The 12,698-nt window shown below is 42.0% G+C and overlaps 1 pseudogene; it reads right to left on the bottom strand.

Moving 5' to 3' along the window:
* Positions 1–4,391: 4,391 nt before the first annotated feature.
* LOC112134597 (sphingolipid delta(4)-desaturase DES1-like) lies at positions 4,392–6,242 on the bottom strand (annotated as a pseudogene).
* Positions 6,243–12,698: the final 6,456 nt, after the last annotated feature.

Here is a 12,698-nt window from a genome sequence, read left to right as displayed (position 1 = left end):
ATTATTTAATTCCAATAGTGAAATCTCACTGATTTTAGATATTTTGCAGTGGATGTGATTTCTAAGACTCAGATATGCAAAAACAAAATGCTTAATTGTTTCCCTATAATTTCTATCTCAAGCTTCATTTGCCTGAGAGTAAAAAAAAAAAATCACTTTTTTTTTTTTTTTTTTTTTTGAGATGGAGTCTCACTCTGTTACCCAGGCTGGAGTGCAGTGGCATGATCTTGGCTCAATGCAACCTCTGCCTCGTGGGTTCAAGCGATTCTCCTGCCTCAGCCTCCCGAGTAGCTGGGAGTACAGGCATGTACCACCACCAGCTAATTTTTGTATTTCTAGTAGAGATGGGGTTTCATCATGTTGGCCAGGCTAGTCTTGAACTCCAGATGTCAGGTGATCCACCCGCCTCAGCCTTCCAAAATGCTGGGATTACAGGTGTGAGCCACTGCACCTAGCCTCAAGTTACTTTTAAGCAGTCTTCAATAATTTGAGTCCTGGGCCAGGTGCGGTGGCTCACGCCTGAAATTCCAGCACTTTGGGAGGCCGAGGCAGGCGGATCACAAGGTCAGGAGATCGAGACCATCCTGGCTAATATGGTGAAACCCCATCTCTACTAAAAATACAAAAAATTAGCCAGGTGTGGTGGCAGGTGCCTGTAATCCCAGCTATTCGGGAGGCTGAGGCAGGAGAATTGCTTGAACCTAGGAGGCAGAGGTTGCAATGAGCTGAGATCACGCCACTGCACTCCAGCCTGGGCAACAGAGTGAGACTCTGTCTCAAAAAAAAAAATTTTTTTTTTTTGATTCCCTTTAGGTTTAGAGTCAGTTAGAGATTTCCCCTATGCCTTGACCTTTTCCATGGAGTTCTAAGTTCCCGGTTTAAGTGGACTGTATAGTGCAATGGTTACAAGTGAGCCCTCCACCCTACATGGCTTGCATTGAAAACCACCTCCTCTACTTTTTACTTCCTAATGGGTGATCTTAGCATTGCAGGTTGCCTTCTTGGGAAGCAGAGTATGAAATGCAGCATGTTGGCCAAGGAGTGTCCTTGGGATCAGCTCCTGCAGAAGGAGCAGGAAGGCGTCCAACTGTGATGCAGGCCCAGTGACAGCCTTTGCCCACCCCACGGGAGCTCTGGAGCTAGGATGACCCTTCGGAGTTGTCCCATGTTGGGTTGCCCTGAGAACTGATGTGATCTTGGCAAGGTAGCTCTCTGCCTTGGGGCAATCCCTTAAGGGGCTGACAGCTGGAGGCCATCTGCTAATAGCCCCTGGCAGCAGTGGATCTGGGTGGTGCCTCCCTGTGTTCACTACACTGTACCGTGATGCTGTTTGGATTCGCTTCTTCATCTTATGTTCTGGGAGCAGCTACTGCAGGATGCCAGTGCCCCTGTTCTTCCTGGGGGAAATGTGGAAGAGGAGGGTTTGTGGAATGAGCTGCAGTGCTCACCACTGCAGCTGGTCTCCTGGCTACCCAAGGACTCATCTCCCTCTTCCAATCTCCATTCAGGATCCCTTTCCACCTCGGCTAGCACCTTTGCTCGTCCTGGCGGTTAACATGTGGCCTAACACAGGCTGTTACCTCTGAGGCAGTCTGAATCCTGAGCACCACTCCCTGCTCAGGCTGACACTCCTGCCATTCCTGGTGCATTTGCTGTCAAACTGGTTAAGGGAGTGCCGAGAAGTGACCAAGTGGACCCATCCTACCCCATTTTGTCACAGCGGCCCTACCTCCTCCTGATGACCAGGGTCAGTTAGCCCTGCTGGGTTCTTATCTCTCCTTGTTGCCTGCTGGTCCCTTGGCACGAGATGCTAAAGTACCCAGGAGGCAGTCACAGCTTAAACTTCAATGGAAGTTTCTGCGTCCACTGGAAGAAGAGTTCTCCATCTGGGAACCATGAATTGCAGAGCCCAGAGTTGTGAGAACAGAAAACATAAATTCCTCATTGGCCACTGAGAGGGACGGCACACGGGACACCCCTTGACTCCAGGTCATGAATCCTTCCCTTTGGGTCTAGCACCATATCACAGTTTCCATTCAAAATGGAAATGCACTGGGGTACCCATCATCTGAAAGGATCACTGTCAAGCTCTGATGTCTAAGTTGTTATTGATCCTGGCACTATTCCCGGCCCTGTGTGATCCTGGCCTCTGTTCCCTCTAATCCTCTCAGTGGGTCTTCCCCCAGCCCTGGATAGTTTCATCACAGGTGTGTATTGACTAGTGCATGCTGAATACTGAAATCCAGAGTTCTCCTGCTGTGCAGTTCTCTCCTTCAAAGTCCAGCCACCTTGGTCCCTCCAGAGTCTGGGATCTATCTCCCCAGCTTAAGGGGTTTACCAGGTTCCTTCTGTTGTCATGCGACTCTCTCCTGGACACCCTCCCCAGGCCTTGCCTGAGGCCATCACAGGCTGGCTCTGTTTGCTTCTCATCTCTCAGGGATCAAGTCCTTCATCACTTTACTGCCAATCTCCTGAAAACCACTTCCCATATATTTTGTGCAGTCATTGTTCTTTCAGCATAGAGGATAAATCCCCGTGGAAGCAGCATTTGTGCTGGGGCTTTTGAAACCTAAACGTTATTATTATTATTTTTTTTCCTCCTTCAGTTTCTCCCTGACCTCTTTCCTTTTGGGGCAATGTCAGCCTGGAACTTCCTGGCCTGAAAAGCAAAGGGTCACAGTTTGAAGTAACGATAGGAAAGGCAAAACCAAAAATAAGTATTCCTTAACAATGTCCCTTTCGTTCTGCCAACACTGCGAGTCAAACCATTTCTTTCACCTTGATCAAGTTTTATTGTCTTAACTGAGGAAGAGACACAGAAGGTTCTGTTGGTGTCTGAAGTTGATTTATTCTTGATTTTATTTTGTGGGGGAAATTGCCCACCTAAGCACATGAGTCCTCTGAGAAACAAAAGTGCCCCATTTCAGAAACTTTAAAAGCAGCTTAAGCCAATTTCAGTGTGCCCCACAGATTTCTCCCCATGGTGGCTAAGATCCATTTCTGCCCACTTTAATGTTGACGGGCTTTGCTTTCGCTGGTGTGTCTGGGTCTCTAAAGCCAAGCATCCATCTCTGCACTAGCGCAGGTTCTTGGCCGACATGCCTTGCTGGTTGCAGGGGCGGTGGCGGGGAGAGAAACATGGCCTCTCCTTGCAGGGTCCTCATAAATCCTGTTCTCTGTGGGTACCCTGGGGAAAGTGGAGGCGAGAACTCGGGGATTTAGACCCCTTTCAGCATCTAGCTCTGTAGTGCCTGACTTAGGAAGGAAGTCTCAGCTGCTCTAAATTAACTTTGGAGGCGTGTGGGGACTTGGGTTAAGTGGCCTCCACTGAGGTATGCTGAATATTCATCGCAGTTGATCTCCAAATGGCTAAATGTTAACATTTAACATTCAGTTGAAGCTGAATTGAAGGCCAATTATCATCATCAAAGAAAAAGCAGGTACAAGAATGAATCTGACATTTTATTAAGAATTAAATTTGTTGCTGTTACTTAGAGTGGAAAACACACATTTACTATGTATGGCCTCCAACACAGCCATATAAAAAGTCTTGGCATCTTGGTTAGACATGTATATACTTTCTACACAATTACAATTGTGTGTAACATAATTTGGCTTTTGAGAGTACATTTAAAAAAATTCAATAAGTATGAGTAAGTCTGTATAGGATTCAGCACTGTCTAATTCAGGTAAAATAGTACCTAATTTAGGTACAATAGTAAAAATTAAAAATGAGTAATCCAGCTTGTAGTGATATTTCTATTTCATCCTTTTATACTATGATCACCTAGGGCTGCTTTTTTTGGTGGTGAAATTTTAAAGCAAGCTTACCTCAGTACCCAGGTATCTCCTGATATAAAGACAATCAAATACAAAAACATGATAAATACTATTAGTGTGATTAATAGCTTAGTTTATTAGCTGTTTTAATAAAATACAACTTTATAGTGAAAATAATATACTGGAAGTAGCTTTTTGTTTTTTTGTGAGATGGAGACTCGCTCTGTTGCCAGGCTGGAGTGCAGTGGTGCGATCTCATCTCACTGCAACCTCTGCCTCCTGGGTTCAAACGATTCTCCTGCCTCAGTCTCCCGAGTAGCTGGGAGCACAGGCGCACACCACCATGCCCAGAATTTTTGTATTTTTAGTAGAGACAGGGTTTTACCATGTTGGCCAGGATGTTCTCAATCTCTTGACCTTGTGATCTGCCCGCCTTGGCCTCCCAAAGTGCTGGGATTACAGGCATGAGCCACCACGCCCAGCTGGAAGTAGCTTTTAAAAAGCATTTTTAATGATATGCTTACAAAATGACAGATGTAGGTGAAAAAAAAAAAAAAAAAACCTCAGTAATGACAATATAGTGAACTAGTCTCCAGGGAGCAAAGCTGAACACTACAGAGACAGGCTGGCTGCTTAAAGTCAAATTAGCTTCTTAATACCATGGAGATCCTACCTGGAAATTGTACCAAGGTGGTTTCTAAGTATCACTGGTCTTAGTTTAATAATGCAAAAATTTCACCTTATCAACTATTTTAAACTTTCTGAGAAAAATTCCTTTGGTTCTAATGGCATAGACTCTAGTACTACCTCCCCTTTCTGATGGACCTTCCTTCTCAAGGAAGGTCTTACTGTATCACCCAACGTAAAATCATACAGTTCTTTTATCCAGGAATTGTCATGGAGGAAGTTGTCATCTTCCTCACTAGTAAAAGGCTCCTTCCAGGAATGTTGGGGAAATCTTGATGTTCATTCTGAGACACCACATCGAGGGTAAGTAAATTCAGGGGCCCATGATACCAGTATGTTTCATGTTGATGCAGGAATTTTCTTGGTCACTTTGTCAGCTGTGGACCTCTGGCTGGCAACGCCCCTACCTGGGCCTTGCTGGGGCATGCTACCTGCTGTAGGAGGCACTCCCCACCCGACTCAGCCCACCCAGGCTGGCTCTGGCTTGTGCACTGGCTCAGCCCTTGGCCGGGCTGGGTGTGGTGCCCTAGGCCACCTGTGTTATAGCTTGTACCTGCATTCAGGAGTTCCTGAGCTCTTGTCCCACATCCAAGAAGGAGGAGAGGATATGCCGACAACTGAAGGGTGAGGAGGGTGGAGAAGAATTTTATTGAACAATGGAACAGCTCTCAGCAGAGAGGGAATGTGGGGGTGGTCCCCTATCCCCACAATCATGCTGTTTCTTTCTCAATGTGACTGAGTCTGGGGCTTTTATGGGCTCAGGATAGGGGAGTGCATGCTGATTGGTTTGTGAGTATGCAAAGAAAGGCTGAAGCAAAGGCACCACTCAAAGGTGGGCATAGCAGTGTAGAAAACCAATTAGGAAAGGGTAGAGATGAATCGGAGGAAAGCATGCCAAATGTGAAGACAGGTTCTCAATCCGGTCCATGGATTTGACTTGTAGCTTGATTTTTCAGGCTTTAAACTGTCTTCAGCTCTGGATTTGGGGTTTCACCGGGGACCCACTCCATCTGCCTAGGTATTTGGCTACCTCCTGTCACTCCCAACTCCCAATGTCCCTTTAAGAACATGTAAAGTTCAGCTATAAGATGTCCAGAAATCAGATGCAAATCTAGAATAGGTAAGGATACTAATAATGTATAAACTAAAGATTGAATTCCCAAACATAGTAAGTTGTATCAAAAGTGACCTGGGTCACAGTATTGATAATTTTTAGATAAGAGATTGGTTTGGGGTTCATGAACAGAGGTTGAAGGCATAAAAGAGAGGCTGAAGAATAACCCATATTAACTATCTGAAAATGGTGCAAATGGCCAGCCCTCAAAATCAGTAGGAATATCTACATCAATGCCATCACCTCTGAGCTATCAGTGATTGTTCCATGTGATCCCTCTTAATGGAAATAAAATGTAGAACCCCAATAGGAAGACTAGCAAACGTTTTAAACCGCAATTCCACGTAGCTTTGTAGTGGCCAAAGGTGTTATTTTGGGAAACCTCACGAATAGCCAGAGTCATAGAGTGGTTAATGTAGCTATCAAAGGCAGTTGCTCAAACTATGACCCATTTCCAGTCCAAGTCTTTTACTAAATAAAATACAACCAACTGGGTGAGAACCGTTGTAATTACAGTTCACACCAGGTTGGGATCAGGTTTTATTTAGGATTTTATCTCTGGGTACCTTGCCAGGATCTCCTGGCACCAATTAATATGGGCTGTGGGTATAGACCCTATAGAAGTCTTCTTTGTGACATGGTTCCCGGTGAGAGTGGTGGCTCACAGCTTCCGATCGGATGTTGCTTCAATGCGTCATGAGTTCTATTAAACATAAGCATGCATTTTCAAATCCAACTGTACTCGAGATGTTCAATGTCCCTGTACACAGCTGAGCTGATGATGCCAAGATGGGCTTTAGTAAAAGGTGTTAGAACCATTGCCGAAGTTCTGGATTTTGTGCAGTGGTTCCATCTTCTACTTTGACACCTACAAAACCCTTAAGGCACTGAAATTTAGGAAGTAAAAGCCAGGCACATTCATTTAGCTGCTGAATCAAATGTGTAATACCACTATAGCACAAAAAACCTGTAAGTGTTCCAAAATGTGCCCCAATACAGAATTTTCCAGCCTTGGGAACAGAAAGGAGAAAGATGCCTGCTGAGTACATTTGTTTTTCTTTGTGAGTTTCATATGAGGAAAATCACTAAATGATTTTACCTGTTCTCCCTAATGATGATAATTTCAGAAAGCCCCAAAATAAACAGAGCTTCCCATTTACTGGCTCCAGGTGATGTTTGATCCTCATGGGTGCTGGCTCAGGCTACGTGTGGTGGCAACAGCATGGATCTTTGTGCAAAACACATTTGTGTGCTCTGATCAAGGTCTTCTATACAAGCTCTACTGGGCATTTACAAGCACATTTTTGGCTACATTTCATTCCAAAACAAGATTTTGGCTGGGTGCGAGTAGCTCACACCTGTATTCCCAGCAATCTGGGAGACCAAGGTGGAAGGATGGCTTGAACTCAGGAGTTCAAGACCAGCCTGAGCAACATAGTGAGACCTTGTCTCTACTAAAAAAAAAAAAAAAAAAGAAAATTAGTGGGGTGTGGTGCATATTTGCAGTCCCAGCTACTCAGGAAGCTGAGGCAGGAAGATCACTTGAGCCTGAGAGATGGAGGCTTCAGTGAGCTATGATCTTGCCACTGCACTCCAGCCTGGGTGACACAGTGAGACCTTGTCACAAAAACAAAAAACAACACCAAAAGTAACCCCAAAGAGATTTTATGTGACTGCAGCTTTAAATTATACTTAGTAGTGAAATGAACTATACTCCTGCAGCTAAACACCTGATTGAAACACCTCTTTCAATTATCTGAGTAAACTATAGAATACAAATGAAAGTTATTCCTATGAAAATATCTGGAGAGCAAAGAAAAGAAAATCAAACTATATTCCCAAATAAATATTTTAAAGGGAAATAAGTTGACCAACCTCTGAAGGTCAGACAACGTTTGCTAGCTGTAATCCTGTTCCTCACGAGGCTGCAGTTGGGCCACAACATTGTTTTTGTTTCCTGCATCAGCACTGTCAGAATGTTCCTCATGGGCTGAGGATTTTGTCTTGTTCTGAGGACAGAAGGATTCCCACAGAGACCCAAATGACTAGTGTGTTAATCTGCTAGGGTTGCCATAACAAAGTACAGAGACTGTAACAAGTACAGAGACTTTAAACAACAGAATGTATTGTTTCACATTCTAAAGGCTAGAAGTCCAAGATCAAGGTGTCAGCAGGTTTGGTTTCTTCTGAGGCCCCTCCTTGGCTTGTAGACAGCCACCTTCTCCCTGGGTCTTCATATGATCTTCCCTCTGTGTGTGTCCCAAAACAATAGAATATACATTCTTCTTATCTGCACATGGCACATATCATAAAACCAACCACACAATTGTCTGTAAAACACTTCTCAACTAATTCAAAGAACCCCAAATCATACCAAACATACTCTCAGACCACAGCATAATAAAAATAGAAATTAATACTATGAAAATCATTCAAAATCATACAATTACATGGTAATTAAATAACCTGCTCCTGAATGACTTTTGGGTAAACAATGAAATTAAGGCAGAAATCAAGACATTCTTTGAAATGAGTAAGAACAAGATATAACAGAATCTCTGTGACACAGCTAAAGCAGTGTTAAGAGGAAAGTTTATAGCACTAAATACCCACATCAAAAAGTTAGAAATGTATCAAATTAACAACCAAACAACATACCTAGAGGAACTATAGAAACAAATGCAAATCAACCCCAAAACTAGACAGAAGACAAGAAATAACCAAAATCAGAGCTGAACTAAAGGAAATTGAAATGCAAAAAACCAAGCAAAAGAGCAACAAATCCAGGAGTTTGTTCTTTGAGAGAAAAAATAAGATTGATAGACCACTAGCTAGACTAATAAAAAGATCCAAATAACACAATCAGAAATGACAAAGGGGACATTATCACTGACTCCCCAGAAATACAAAAAACCCTCAGAGACTACTACAAACACCTCTATGCCTGCAAACTAGAAAACCTAGACGAAATGGACAAATTCCTGGAAACATACAATCTCCCAAGATTGAACCAAGGAGAAATTTAATCCCTGAACAGACCAATAATGACTTCTGAAATAGAATCACTAACAAAAAGCCTACCAACCAGAAAAAGTCTAGGACCAGACAATTCACAGCTGAATTCTACCAGTTGTATAAAAAAGAGCTGATATCATTCCTACTGAAACTATTCCAAACCATTGAGAAGGAGGGACTCCTCCCTAACTCATTCTATGAGGCCAGAATTATCCTGATACCAAAACCTGGCAAAGACAAAATTTAAAGAAGCCTTAAGGCCAATATCCTTGATGAACATAGATGCGAAAAATCCTCAGTAAAATGCTAGCAAATCATATCCAGCAGTGCATCAAAAAGCTAAATCACCACAATCAAGTAGGCTTTATTCCTGGAATGCAAGGTTGGTTCAACATACTCACATCAATAATTGTGATTCACTATGTAAACAGAACTAAAACAAAAAACCATATAATCATCTCAATGCAGAAAAGACTTTTGATAAAATTCAATATCTGTTCATGTTAACCCTCAACAAACTAGGCATTGAAGGAACATACATCAAAATAATAGCATCTATAACAAACCCATGGCCAACATCATACTGAACGTACAAAAACTGGAAGCATTCCCCTTGAGAACCAGAATAAGATGAGGATGCCCACTCTCGCCACTCCTATTCAACATTGTATTGGAAATCCTAGCCAGACCAATTAGGCAAGAGAAAGAAATAAAAGGCATTCAAGCAGGAAGAGAAATCAAACTATCTCTCTTTGTAGATGATTTTATACCTAAAAAACCCCATAAACTCTGCCCCAAAGCTCCTAGAACTGATAAACAACTTCAGCAAAGTTTCAAGATACAAAATCAATGTACGGAAATTAGTAGCATTTCTATACACCATTAACGTCCAAGCTGAGAGTCAAATCAAGAATACAATCCCATTCACCATAGTCACACACACAAAATAAAATACCCAGGAATAGAGCTAACCAAGCAGGTGAAAGATCTCTACAATGACAATTACAAAACACTGCTCAAAGAAATCAAAAATGACACAAACAAATCAATAGGAAGAATCAATAGTGTTAAAATGCCCATACTGCCCAATAGCAGTCTACAGATTCAGTGCTATTACTATCAAACTGTCACGGACATTCTTCACAGAATTAGAAAAAAACTATTTTAAAATTCATATGGAACCAAAAAGGAGTTCAGATAGCCAAGGCAATCCTAGGCAAAAAGAACAAAGCTGGAGGCGTAACGTTTACCTGACTTCAAACTATACAAGGCTACAGTAACAAAAGCAGCCTGGGACTGGTACAAAAACAGGCATATAGACAAATGGAACAGAATAGAGAGCCCAGAAATAAAGCCACACACCTACAACCATCTGATCTTTGACAAAGTTGACAAAAACAAGCAATGAGGAAAGAACTTCCTATTCAATAAATGGTGCTGAGATAACTAGCTAGTCATATGCGGAAGACTGAATCTGGATCCCTTCCTTGTACCATATCCAAAAATCAATGCAAGATGGATTAAAGACTTAAATATAAAACCTAAAGCTATAAAAACCCTAGAAGATAACCTAGGAAATATCATTCTGGACATAGGAACTGGCAAAAATTTCATGATGAAGACGCCAAAAGCAATTGCAACAAAAGCAAAAACTGACAAAAGGAACCTAATTAAACTAAAGAGCTTCTGCACAGCAAAAGAAACTATCAACAGAGTAAACAGATGACCTACAGAATGGGAGAAAATTTTTCAAACTATGCATTTGACAAAAGCCTAATATTCAGAATCTATAAGGAACTTAAATCAACAAGCAAAAAACAACCCCACTAAAAAGTGGGCAAAGGACATGAGCGGACACTTCTCAAAAGAAGACATACACATGACTAACAAGCATATGAAAAAATGCTCAGTATCGCGAATCATCAGAGAAATGCAAATCAATGCCACAATGAGATACCAGTCAGAATGATTATTACTAAAAAGTCAAGAACAGATACTGGAGAGGTTGTGGAGAAAAAGGAATGCCTATACACTGTTGGTGGGAGTGTAAATCATTCACCATTGTGGAAGACAGCGTGGCAATTTCTCAAAGACCTAAAAACAGAACTGCCATTTGACCCAGCAATCCCATTACTGGGTATATACCCAAAGGAATAGAAATCATTCTGTCATAAAGTTACATACACATGTCTGTTCATTGCAGAACTATTCACAATAGCAAAGACATGGAGTCAACCTAAATGCCATCTATGGTAGACTGGATGAAGAAAATGTGGTACATACACATCATGGAATACTATGGAGCCACTAAAAAGAATGAAATTCTGTGCTTTGCAGGGACATGGATGGGACTGGAAGCCATAATCCCAAGTGAACTGACGAAGGAACAGAAAATCAAATACTGCAAGTTCTCACTTATAAGTGGGAGCTAAACATTGAGTACACATGGACATAAAGAAGGGAACAATAGACAATGGGGCTTACTGGAGGATGGAGGTTGGGAGAAGGGAGAGGATCAAAAAACTACCTACTGGGGCAGGGCATGGTTGCTCACACCTGTAATCCCAGCACTTTGAGAGGCCAAGAGGTTAGGAGTTCGAGATCAGCCTGGCCAACGTAGCGTAACCCTGTCTCTACTAAGAATACAAAAATTAGCCAGGTGTGGTGGCTCATGCCTGTAGTCCCAGCTACTTGGGAGGCTGAGGCAGGAGAATTGCTTGAACCTGGGAGGCGGAGGTTGCAGTGAGCGGAGATTGTGCCATTGCACTCTAGCCTAGGTGACAGAGCAAGACTCTGTCTCAAAAAAAAAAAAAATTGCCTATTGGGTACCATGCTTACTACGTAGGTGACAAAATAATCTGTACACCAAACCCCTGTGACATGCAATTTACCCATATAACAAGCCTGCACATGTACCCCTAACCCTAAAATGAAAGAACAAAAGAAAATTTAGAACATTTTACAAGTATGCCACTTTCATAAAGGAATAATATTGCCACATGCTCAGCAGTTAGATTGTTCTTGCTATTGCTATATTTCACATCTGCAACATCAAATAGTGCTTGCTTTTAATGGTACATTAAAGAAATATAATTAATTCTCTGTGCAGGGCACAAAATAGTATTTTAACTAGTATGTATTTTAGATGTACCAAGGCTTCAAAGCCTGGGCAGATCTGCAAGCCCTTTCAGCAGTCTTTAATTGCTGAAAATAGCATTCTACAACAAACATATCTACATGCCCTTTGTTTAAAATTTAAGCTCCTTATAGATTCAAAAGTACAAGGAATTATCTTAAAGTATTCTTAAGTCTATTGTTTTGAATCTGATTAGTAAAAACAAAATGTGTTTTGGGTATCTCATTTTTCTCTATCACATTCCTAATTTCTTATGTTTTACATGCTTTATGTCTGAATCAAAGGTGATTTATCATAAACAATTAGTACAGAATGTATTGGACTTTTTAAATACATCAGATCTCGTTCTGTGGCCCAGGCTATAGTGCAGAGGCACGATCATAGCTCACTGTAGCCTGAACTCCTGGGCTCAAGCCATCCTATTGCCTCAGCCTCCCAAGAAGCTAGGACTACAAGTGCACACCACTGTGCCCAACGAACTTTTTATTTTTTGTTTTTATAGATGTAGGGTCTCGCCATGCTGCCCAGGCCAGTCTCAAACTCCTGGCCTCAAGTGAGCCTCCCATCTCAGCCTCCTACCTCAGCATCCCAAAGTGTTGGGATTACAGGCATGAGCCACCATGCCTGGCCCAAGTATTTGGCTTTGAAGTTTGCCTTCTTAAGAAATTTTGAGAACCCAGAATCTGATCCACATATTACAGAAATTTCTTGCAGACTCAGGTTTGGGAGTCTAAAGTTTGTTTTTACAGTCATAGGCTCTTAAGGCTAGGCCTGAATTTTTTTTTTCCCTGGTAGCAATACAATCCAAAATTATTGATGAGCTATTTTACATTCGTTTCATACCAAGTCTTTGAAATCTGGTGTTGATTTTACTCTTAGAGTACGTTGAAATTCAGGCTAGCCACAGTTCTGGTGCTCAATCAACACCTGAATTGGACGGCGTAGTTCTGGACATAATTCTCAAAC

The sequence above is a fragment of the Pongo abelii genome, chromosome 7, assembly GCF_028885655.2.
Source record: "Pongo abelii isolate AG06213 chromosome 7, NHGRI_mPonAbe1-v2.0_pri, whole genome shotgun sequence".
Taxonomy (NCBI): Eukaryota; Metazoa; Chordata; class Mammalia; order Primates; family Hominidae; genus Pongo; species Pongo abelii.
This window is presented reverse-complemented; position numbering and strand designations above follow the sequence as displayed.